Raw genomic sequence first — 11,835 nt, 5'->3', positions numbered from 1 at the left:
AGTTACTTTTGTACTTCAATATACTTATAGTGGAAGGTTTCTGTCCTATCCTACCCGTTCGGCTAATGCCCCTCCACTAGTCAAGAGTGCGGTGGGTAAGAGTGGATACCCATTCAATCGCCATTTTATAGGCAATTTCCTTAAACACCCCTTATAGACCAGCTTCGTGAATGAGGCCTACTAATGGTAAGACTGACTTTTACTTATATATATATATATATATATATATATATATATATATATATATATATATATAATGTTAGACTTTTAATGTTATTTATAGTATATGGTGTATTTTACACTTTTAAAATACTAGGTGGTCTAATTTAATAATTATACTTTTAATTTAATTAAATTGTACACCAAAACTTTATGGATTTACTAAATCTCTTTTAATTATACACTTTAATTAATTAATAAAACCATAAGGGTGTGATTTGAACTTTTCAAAACAATACTAGGGTTTTAGAATTTAACATTCCTAAATTAAACTTTTAATCAACTTTTAAATTCCAAAACTTGAGGGCAACTTTTGAAACATTTCAAAACATTAGAGTTTAGAATTTAAATATTTCAAAATCAAACTTTTTAATCAAAATTTAAATTCCAAAACTTGAGGGCAAGTTTTGAACCTTTTCAAAACATTATGGTTTCAACTATTTAAATTTCAAAAAACAAAACTTTTGAGTTCAAATTTAAACTATAAAACCTAAAGGGGAAAATTGAAACCTTTCATAACACAAGGATCAAATAACAAATAATATAAATTAAACAATTAATTTCATCATTATCTATATTTGACATAATTTCAATTTCTTGCAGAATAAGTTACCTAATTAATACAAATAATCAAACTTTATCTTATAAGGAAGTTATTATCTAATAAATTGGTAATAATCTTTTGTTTAATCAAGGATATACTCATAAATATGGATAAATCGGATTTTAATGATCTAAAACAGATAAGGCAAGTATCCATGAGTAAAACAACAAGAAATCCCTAAAATAGCTCCATCTGACGCTCGAACTCGCCGAGTACCACACTGTACTCGCCGAGTTGAGGCCTACTCGCTGAGTAAACTGTGGTACTCGCCGAGTTCATCAGGCAGGGAGCTCAAAACTCGATTTTGCAACTTGAACAAACATACAAGGCATCAATACAATAGAAACCAATCAAGGCTCTGATACCACTGATGGGTTTTAGCCATAAGAACATCCTATGTGCTCATACAAACCCTAATGCTTGGATCTAGGTTTCTCTATTCTATATGCAATTCATCCAAGACTATAAACCCTAGATCTAGCATATGATAATCAATATAACATATAAATTAGGGTTTAGATCATACCTTGATTGTTATGTAGCAATAACAATCTCAAATCCTTCTTATATTGACTTTAGAAAGCTTAGAGTCACAACTGTCACTCCTCTAATGGTTCACAAACACCAAGAGCAAGAGGATGAAGAAGAGAAGAGAAAGGAGGCTGCCCAAAACGTGTGGAAACCCTAAAGAACAAGTTCTCTACGTTTTTTGGGCTTAAGGGTCCTTTAAATAGTGAGGCTATTAGGGTTATCTAACAAGGAAACCCTAATTTGGATGCTTAAGCCCTAAGGAACCCATGAACCCCTTTTTAATAAGCCTTGGACGATTTCTAATGGGTTTCCCCATAGAATTTCTCCAACCTTATATTATAAGGTAATCCATAGCCCAATTGCAATTATCTTATAATTACAATTCCAGTCCCTTAAGTTTAATTAATCTCTTTTAGCCACAAACTTAATTCTTATTAATTCTTGACTAATATTAATTAAACAATATGATTTCTCCTTTAATATATTATTCTCATAATATATTAATAAATCATATTTAATCTTTTCTCTCCATAATTCATCCTATCAAGTTGCTTTGGTGAAGGCAACCCAAAAGGACCATGCACCATCGGGTCAAGTACATACCAAAATAGTTATGGACTTAGACACTAATCCAACATTGCCAAGGATCGATGATTTGTTTGATCAGTTCCAGGGAGCATTTTGGTTCTCCAAGATCGATTTGAGGTCTGGGTATCATCAGGTGAGGGTGTGGGAGGAGGACGTCCAGAAGACAGCATTCCAGACTCGTTATGGGCATTACGAGTTCGTGGTGATGCCTTTTGGACTCACCAACGCACCGGCGGTGTTCATGGATCTCATGAACAGGGTGTGCAGACCGATGTTGGATCGCTCAGTGATCGTGTTCATCGACGACATTTTGGTGTATTCGAGATCCAAAGAGCAGCATGAGGAGCATTTGAGGGAGATCCTCGAAGTTCTGAGATCGGAGAGGCTTTATGCCAAGTTCTCCAAATGTGAGTTCTGGCTACGAGAGGTTCAGTTTCTGGGACACCTCGTTAACCAGGATGGGATATTGGTCGATCCGGCCAAGATTGAGGCGGTCATGAGATGGGAGGTGCCGAGGTCACCCACCGAGATCAGGAGTTTTCTGGGTTTGGCCGACTATTATCGAAGATTTATAAAGGATTTCTCCAAGATCGCTGTGCCACTCACCAAGTTGACCAGGAAGGGTGTTGCGTTTTCTTGGGGTCCGGAGCAGCAGACCTCGTTCGAGACTCTTCGCCAGAAATTATGCGAGGCCCCAGTGTTAGCCCTTCCGGAAGGGATGGAAGATTTTGTGGTATATTGTGATGCATCGATATCCGGACTGGGTGCGGTGCTTATGCAGAGGGGGCATGTGATTGCATATGCATCGAGGCAGCTTGAGCCTCATGAGTCGAGATACCCCACTCATGATTTGGAGTTGGGAGCGGTAGTGTTCGCTCTCAAGATCTGGCGACATTATTTGTATGGGGTTCGGTGTACGATATAAACGGACCACAAGCGCTTGAAGTGATTGATGGATCAGCCCAACCTGAATATGCACCAGATGAGGTGGTTGGACGTGGTCAAGGATTATGATTGTGAGATCATATACCACCTGGGCAAGGCTAATGTAGTAGCCGATGCATTGAGCCGTATGATATGGGCATATTTAGTCATATAATTCATGCATTATCTTAATACTTTATGTTGTTGTTGTCTCAAATAATGAACCAAAGGTGCTTAATTAGCTTAAATATTTCATTTTCAGCAACAAAGACATGCTTGAAAGGAAAATGAAGCGGAATTGGCGATTGGACGCTTGGATCTTGGATTTTGAAGAAAGAAGGATGTTGCTGGACAGCTTGACCCCTCGTCAGTGTTTTGGCCGTATCTCATGAACCGTAACTCCGATTGACGAGATTCAAAATTTTCTGAAAACGAGACACAATTTCGGACGACTTTCGTGTTTTGAGAAAATGCTGATTCCAAACGGACTCGACGAGTAGGCCATCAACTCGACGGGTTGGTCAAAAGTTTCAGGATTCTTGACTTTGCCTTGTCGTACATGGGATTTTAAGTGATGGACTCGGCGAGTAGGTCACTGGACTCGCCGAGTAGCCCCTGTTTTCATAATATACATATATAGAAACGCTTCTCATTCGAACCCTAACGAATGGGGGAAGTTTAGGACGATTTTTGGAGGCCAGAAGGGTTCTTGGAAGCTGTGGTTTTCGAGATTTCAACTTAGATATCAACTTGGAAGAAGGTCAAAGGCAATAACACACTACTTTTATCTTAATCTTTTGCATAAACCATGTTTCAATCATTATATTATGTTTTTAGTTTGTTATTTGCTGTAGATGTGAGCTAAAAACTCATAACTTCTGTTTAGGATAGATGATTTTGTGATTATGGTTTGATTTATGGTAGGATTGATTTAATATCGGTGGTTTTGTTGATTCTAGCTTGTTAAAGAACCTTATGTGTGAATGATAACTATTTTTCTGTTAATAGGAAGATAATTGAGTTGCATGAACATCTCTTAGTTGTTAACCTCATATGTTTATGTGACCACTTTATCATATGTCTAGGATTAATGAACATGAAACTAGAATTAATAAGAAAAATAGGTAAATTCATGTGTGAGCTTGTGTGATGACCATCAACAAGAGGTTAACTAAAGGACCAAATTAGTTAACCATTACAAGTCTAAATTAACCTGAATAAATAACCTAGTGAATTGAATTAAATTAGACAACTGGCCACTGTTTGAGTTAGTTTGTTCTCTAAGGATTAGTGCAGCGAACGTGAATCTAACCACTTGAATTGGCAGCCAATAAAAGAATTAATCCATTGCACTATTACCATAATATCAACCATAGGATCAATTGAGTTGAACTAAACAGAAGTTCCATTCGTTATTGAATTTAGTTGAATCTTTGTTTATCTAGTTCTTAGTTTCTTAGTTTAAATTTTAGTTAATTGTTTAAGTTTCTAGTCTTGCAAAACTAGAGAAAACCCATTTTCTATTACTTGTTTTATTTATATAATATTATCATTTATTTTAACTGTTTACCGTTTCCTGTGTTCGATACCCTACTTGCTTGAACTATATTACTAATCGATAGGTACACTGCCTTTTGTGTGTTTATTTTGTGTCTAAGTTAGTAGGATTAAAACTAGTTGGTTTTACACACATGAAGTTTTTGGTGCCGTTGCCGGGGAACAGTTCAAATAGTTAATTTTACTTGCTAATTGTTATCATTTTTATATTATTGATTTTTTTATATTGTTTAATTTTATTTTTATTTTTTTTAATTTTATTATGTATTTTCCAAATCTCGATGCTTTTGATGCTTTTCTTGAGGAAGTAGTGCAGGAAATTGAGCAAGAAGATGAGGAGTATGACTCAGATGATGATTTGAAGAAATTTGGAAGATGGTTAGATAACTTCTTGAGTAACGAACAAGAGCAATCTGAGTCACAAGAGCTAGATTTACAAGATGAAGAATTTAATCCAGAGAGATATTTGGAGGAGCTGGAAAGGTTGCTGGCAGAAAGGTCAGACGAAGAACAAGAACAAGCTGAATTGCAGGAACCAGGCTGTAGTTTGACCATTATCACGATGTGGCCCCCTATTCTTTCAGTTTGTGTTTCGAAGCATGGGGTGACGACTCCAACTTTGGAGAATGTTCTGAAGCACGATCAATTTCTGATTAGTACCCGACCGGTTCCAACCCTTGTTAAGATTCTTGGGTTACATGAACTAAAACCCGTTTGGCCAATTTTTGAAGCAAAGAGTCGAATTTTACAAATTGGTCCACCAAAGAAAATATTCAATGCAACGAATGGATTGGCATTGAGTTTATTGGAAGTTTATTAAGTTGGGAGTCCAGCTAAAGACTCGCACAAAAAGAAGCGCTTGCGGGAGGCAACCCGTCATTAGAGTTTGCTTTTCTTTTTCTTTTTAAACTTCTAGTTTATTACGGTAATTTAGGAATTTAATTTTGATGTTTGTTTTCCTTTTTCTATTACTTTTGTGTTGTTTTGATCTTTTCGGTTTGAAGCTTAGGATTACATGTGAGGTTCTAGAGTCAAGGCTAACGAAGCGAGAAATTGAGTCTAGGCGAGAGAGGAAATGAAGTTTTGAGTCAAGCTATGAGTCCAATTGATAGAAGATTTATAGAGTGTTTATTCCCTGAAGAAAAATGAGGGAAATTATTAGTTTATATAACCCCCATAAATCAGAAACGGACTTGGGCAGAATAAAATTTTTGTCACACAGCGGTCTACTCACTGAGTGCATCTTATGGACTCGCTGAGTCCATGTGAAAATTCAAGATTCTTCTACCATTTAAGCTTCAACTCGGCGAGTCTACATACTTACTTGACGAGTCGCGCATTCTTCTTACTTTTGAGCTGAAGATTTGATGACATTCGATATGGGCATTGGTTCTATTCTTTGAAGATCATTTTCCGAGCATTTCCAAGAGTTTTCCCTTATATTTGGAGCTTTTATAAAGACTATACCACACGAGATTTTGACACTCAAGATATGGATGAGTTGTTCCCATGTCTAAAGTCAATTGAAGATGGAGCTGAAGAAAAGAGATATCAACCTCACCACTACTATCCCAGGGGAGTATGTTCCAATTCTCTCTTGATTTTTATTGTTCTTTATCATGCATGATTTGCAATGGGGACATTGCATAAATTACGTGTGGGGTAGGGGGTTGGTTGGTTACACTAGTTAAATTTTAAAAATTTGCATAAAATTTGCTAGTATTAATTTAGAAAACATTGGTAAAAAGCAATTAGGGATCATGCTAGTATTATATTTGATGATTCTATGAAGATCCAAATGTTTAGTTGAGCCTATATACGTTCTAGTGCATTTGTGGCTTCCTTATTCCAGTGAAATCATGGGACAAAAACATGACCTCGCTTAGTTTGAAGGATGCAATATGTTTAGCATCGTGTACCAGAAATGTATCCACGAAAATTATTATCGTTAACCAGTAAAGGTTGAAGTTGAGCGCCCTTGCTTAAGCATGTAGGGTTTTGAGTGAAAAAAGTGAGTTACATGTTAAAAAAAAGAGAGAGAATTACAAGAAAAGTTGAAGAATTTTTGGAGCATCAAAGTTAAAGTATGAAGTTCAAAGATCAAAAATTCTGAAGAAATTCAAAAGTTGAAGATACCCAAAAATTAAAGATCAAATGTCAAAGAAGTGAAGAATTCCAAAAGAGCTCCATAGTGGTATCATAAATTGTAATTGTCTAGATTATGTATGCTTGGGATGCTCAACCAAAAATACCTTGAGGTTAGGAGGTTTTCTGCGGATGGATTCGGAGGGATGCATAAAATGAGCATTGTTCGGAAAAAGTGGGCAAATGTTTATGAGGATTGTGAGTATTTAGAGTATGGGGGGTTCCATAGGAAAATTTTAGACAAAAATGCATGCGTTGGGGTCTTGGCATAATGGCTGAGTTCGATTGGAGTTGTCTTATATGATATTAGTATGTTAAAATTCAGTTTTGCTTGGGGGCATGCAAAGGTCAAGTGTGGGGTATTTTGATATGGGCATATTTAGTCATATAATTCATGCATTATCTTAATACTTTATGTTGTTGTTGTCTCAAATAATAAACCAAAGGTGCTTAATTAGCTTAAATATTTCATATTCAGCAACAAAGACATGCTTGAAAGGAAAATGAAGAGGAATTGGCGATTGGACGCTTGGATCTTGGATTTTGAAGAAAGAAGGATGTTGCTAGACAACTTGACCCCTCGTCAGTGTTTTGTCCGTATCTCATGAACCGTAACTCCGATTGACGAGATTCAAAATTTTCTGAAAACGAGACACAATTTCGGACGACTTTCGTGTTTTGAGAAAATGCTGATTCCAAACGGACTCGACGAGTAGGCCATCAACTCGACGGGTTGGTCAAAAGTTTCAGGATTCTTGACTTTGCCTTGTCGTACACGACGAGTAGGCCATCAACGTGAATCTAATCACTTGAATCGGTAGCCAATAAAAGAATTAATCCATTGCACTATTACCATAATATCAACCATAGGATCAATTGAGCTGAACTAAATAGAAGTTCCCTTCGTTATTGAATTGAGTTGAATCTTTTTTATCTAGTTCATAGTTTCTTAGTCTAAATTTTAGTTAATTGTTTAAGTTTCTAGTCTTGCAAAACTAGAGAAAACTCATTTTCTATTACTTGTTTTATTTAGATAATATTAGCATTTATTTTAATTGTTTACCGTTCCCTGTGTTCGATACCCTACTTGCTTGAACTGTATTACTAATCGATAGGTACACTGCCTTTCGTGTGTTTATTTTGTCTAAGTTAGTAGGATTAAAACTAGTTGGTTTTACACACATCAAGGGCGCCCCGATTTGAGATGTTTGTTTGATAACAGTGATGACCCCGGTGTTGGATGCTATTCGTGGGGCCCAGGCTGAGGCTGTGAAACTAGAGAACCAGAAGAGGGACCGAGTTGTCGGGCTGGTATCGGAATTTGTTACCGATAGCCAGGGGCTTATGACATTTCAGGGTCGGATATGGGTACCGTCTGTAGGCGGAATGCGTACCATTTTGATGGAAGAGGCTCATCGATCGAAATTCTAGATCCATCCCGGGGCCACTAAGATGTTTTTGGACCTGAAAATGGATTATTGGTGGCCCTATATGAAGAGGGATGTCGCATGGTTTGTAGAGAGGTGCTTGACCTGTCGCAGGGTGAAGGCCAAGCACCAGCATCCACATGGTAAGCTGCAGCCATTAGAGATTCCCGAATGGAAATGGGAACATATTACCTTGGATTTCATCACCAAATTGCCAAGAACCGCGAGGGGTGTCGATGCAATTTGGGTGATTGTGGACAGATTGACGAAGAGTGCTCACTTCTTGGCCATCAGTGAGAGCTCTTCAGCGGAGAAGTTGGCAGAAATGTACGTGAGAGAGGTGGTATCGCCGCATGGAGTGCCGATCTCGATTGTCTCAGATCGAGATGTACGTTTCACTTCCAAATTATGGAAGAAAGTTCATGAGGAATTGGGTACGAAACTGCATTTTAGTACCTCATACCACCCACAGACTGATGGGCAGAGTGAGCGGACGATTCAGACGCTTGAGGACATGCTTCGGGCATGTGTGTTGGATTTTGGCAGGAGTTGGGACACGTATTTGCCCTTGGCGGAGTTTTCTTATAACAACAGCCATCATTCGAGCATTGGCATGCTGCCCTTTGAGTTGTTGTATGGAAGGAGGTGTAGAACCCCTATTTGCTAGGGAGAAGTAGGGCAGCGTGTGATGGGCAGCACCAAGATTGTGCTTCAGACGACAGAGCAGATCCAGCAGGTCAGGCATAGGTTGTTGACCGCTCAGAGTCGTCAAAAGAGTTATACGGACAGACGTCGGTCCGAGCTCGAGTTTCAGGTCGGCGACTTTGTGCTCCTGAAGGTCTCTCCTTGGAAAGGAGTGATCCGATTAAGGAAGAGGGGCAAGTTGGGCCCCCGATATATTGGTCCTTTCAGGGTGACCGTGAGGGTAGGCAGGGTAGCCTATTGTTTGGAGTTGTCTGCAGAGTTGGGTCAGATTCATGACACTTTCCACGTGTCGCAGTTGCGTAAGTGTATAGCCGACAATTCGGCAGTGGTGCCATTGGAAGATATTCAGGTGGATGCGAGCCTGAATTATTCTTAGAGACCGGTGGCGATCAGGGATCGGAAGATCAAGGTTTTGAGGAACAAGGAAGTGCCACTGGTGTAGGTCCAGTGGCAGCATCGGAAAGGGTCAGAGTTGACTTGGGAACCGGAGCGTGAGATACGGGAGCAACATCCGGAGTTGTTTGCAGAGTGAGACTTCGAGGGCGAAGTCTGATTCTAGTTGGGGAGAATTGTAACAACCGGATTCCCTGCTATGATATTTTGTTCCTTTATTTTTTGGTTTTGTGGGGGAAACTCGGCGAGTTGGCGTCTAGACTCATCGAGTAGGGTCGCAGATTCGTATGCGAGTTCACAGCTGGACTCGGCGAGTTCATGAGTGAACTCGGCGAGTCCACCCTGTTTAATGAAACCCTAATTTCCAGGGTTTGAGACATATTTAAAGGGCCTTATGGCCGTCATTTGCGGCCACCAACCCCAGAGAGAATTCCTAAAGAGATCTAGAGCGTTAGTGAGGAAGGAGAGACCAATCTTGAACTTTGGTGGGTGTTTTTACAAGAAGGAAGTGTTCAAGGCAAGAGGAGGTTGAAGGAGGTGCGATTTTGGTGGTTTTGAGCTCATAGAGATTACATTGAGGTATTATTCTCGGACCTTCTTTAGTTTTGGTGTTGATTCTTAGTGTTAGGGTTTTCCTAACCCTTTTAGAGGTCGATTAAATGTTGTATTTGGCCCTTCTTGAGTTTGTGTTCTGGATCTGGACCCAAAGAGGTCCAGAGACCTTAACCCTTGGAGCTTTATGAGTCATTTTGGAAGTCATGAGCTTGGAATGTCATTTCTGGGGCTAAAACACCATTTTGGACCATTTCTATGTTATATGTGTGTCAAGGTTCGAACTTTACGTGATTATCATGCTTGGGGAGGCTAGATCTATGATTGTATGGAACAGATCTGACATCAGAAGTTGTTTTGAGTTTGTGCAAGGCATGAACTCGCCGAGTCCGAAGAACATACTCGGCGAGTAGTATGAAGGTTTCCCGTTAATCACTCAGTGAGTGGACTTGTCGAGTTGGGGGAATGACTCGGTGAGTCAGGGAGAGTCAGGGGTCTGAGTTCATATTGGAACTCGCCGAGTTGTTCTTGGGACTCGGCGAGTTGAGTCGGGGTGGCCCCACGATAGGTGGAACTTGTTGATTCCAGGGAAGTACTCGACGTGCCAAGAGAGGGTCTAAGAGAGAGTTAGTGGACACGTGTAGACTCGCCGAGTCGCCCTTGTGCACTCGCCGAGTCGGGTCAAGTTTGACCGTTGACCTTGTTGACTTTTAGGATTGAGTACAATTGAATTTATGGGGGTATTTACTTTATGTGATTAGGCGGAGGCTAGATCACACTTCTTCCGAGTCAGATATTTACCGAGACATCAAGGTGAGTCTTCTCACTATACGTTACCTAGAGTGGTACTATGCGATGACCAGAGGGTCTTATGTGTTATGTATGAGATTATGTGCTATGTGATATTTGTATGTTGTATGATGATATAGACCGGACCGGAGGGTCCAATGAGCTATGACTGGACCTAAAGGTCCAACGAGCTACAGGACTGGAGGGTCCCGTTGAGACACATCGACCGGAGGGTCGTATTATAGCCTTGAGTGGCGTATGTGTTGTATGTGGTATTTTGGGGAACTCACTAAGCATTTATGCTTACAGTTGTTTTGTTATGTGTTTCAGGTACTAGCGATGAGCGCGGGAAGGCGCCGACATTATTCATACACACATGATTTGGAGTTTTTGTAGAGATTCTGGGGAGATGTTTTTGTGATAATAACATTTGATACAATGTGTTTGACATTATTTATGAATGAATGAATGTTTTGAAAATGAAATATTATTTTGAAAATTCACGTTGTTACATTTGTAAGGTATTGGTGCATAATAAGGTGATTCATTTTACATTTTCCCACCACACCATGTATATAACCGTGCATTTTTCCAAGTACACGTTTGATGCATTCAACCTCATCGATTGACTCATCACCACCGACCTCTTCCACTACTTTTTCTACATTTATTGTTAGTTTTATCTTGCAATAAGCATAACAATAAAAATACTGTAATTATTATTTTTTTCTAAACTTTGGCAACATAATGACGGACTCTAAATGGGATAATCAACATATTCACCTATAAATAACAATAATAAGAATCTCCAAATTTCAATATACATACAATAATAGGAATCTATTTACCATATATGTAATCTACTTTAAATATCAATACAAGCAATGCACTCTAATTCTATTTCAACACTTTACAAGCATACAAATGCAACTTTTTTACTTACGCCATCTTCTTATGCACAAAGATTACACCATCTATGAATATGCTTTTCCTTTTCTATTTCTTTTATCTTAAAAGAGTCAAGAAAACTATTATTAAGATAGCATCGTACTATAAACGAATACTAAAAAATTTTGTTACATCCTTATGTTCTTTATAAGCATATGATTCACACCTATGGCAACTTGTATATAGTTATTTTGTGATACTTTTTTTGTATTTTTATGGAGCGTGGTGAACATCATGAAAGTTGGCCTAGGAGTTTTGCGCTCTTTGGTGATAAAATATTTTTCTACAAATAAAAATAATTGAATATAAATGAATAAAAAGTAAATACAAAAAAACAGAAACGAATAAAGAGATTTACCAAAGAAATGTGTAAAATATTAACTAAGAGCTTCATACTTTACAAGTACTTCAAGAGAAAAGATTAACAATATTTATCAAAGAACTATGGATATT

The sequence above is a fragment of the Lactuca serriola genome, chromosome 7 (genome assembly GCF_051521515.1).
Source record: "Lactuca serriola cultivar US96UC23 chromosome 7, Lser_US96UC23_V15, whole genome shotgun sequence".
In the NCBI taxonomy this organism is placed as follows: Eukaryota; Viridiplantae; Streptophyta; class Magnoliopsida; order Asterales; family Asteraceae; genus Lactuca; species Lactuca serriola.
The sequence above is the reverse complement of the archived record's forward strand: the minus strand, read 5'-3'. Positions refer to the sequence as shown.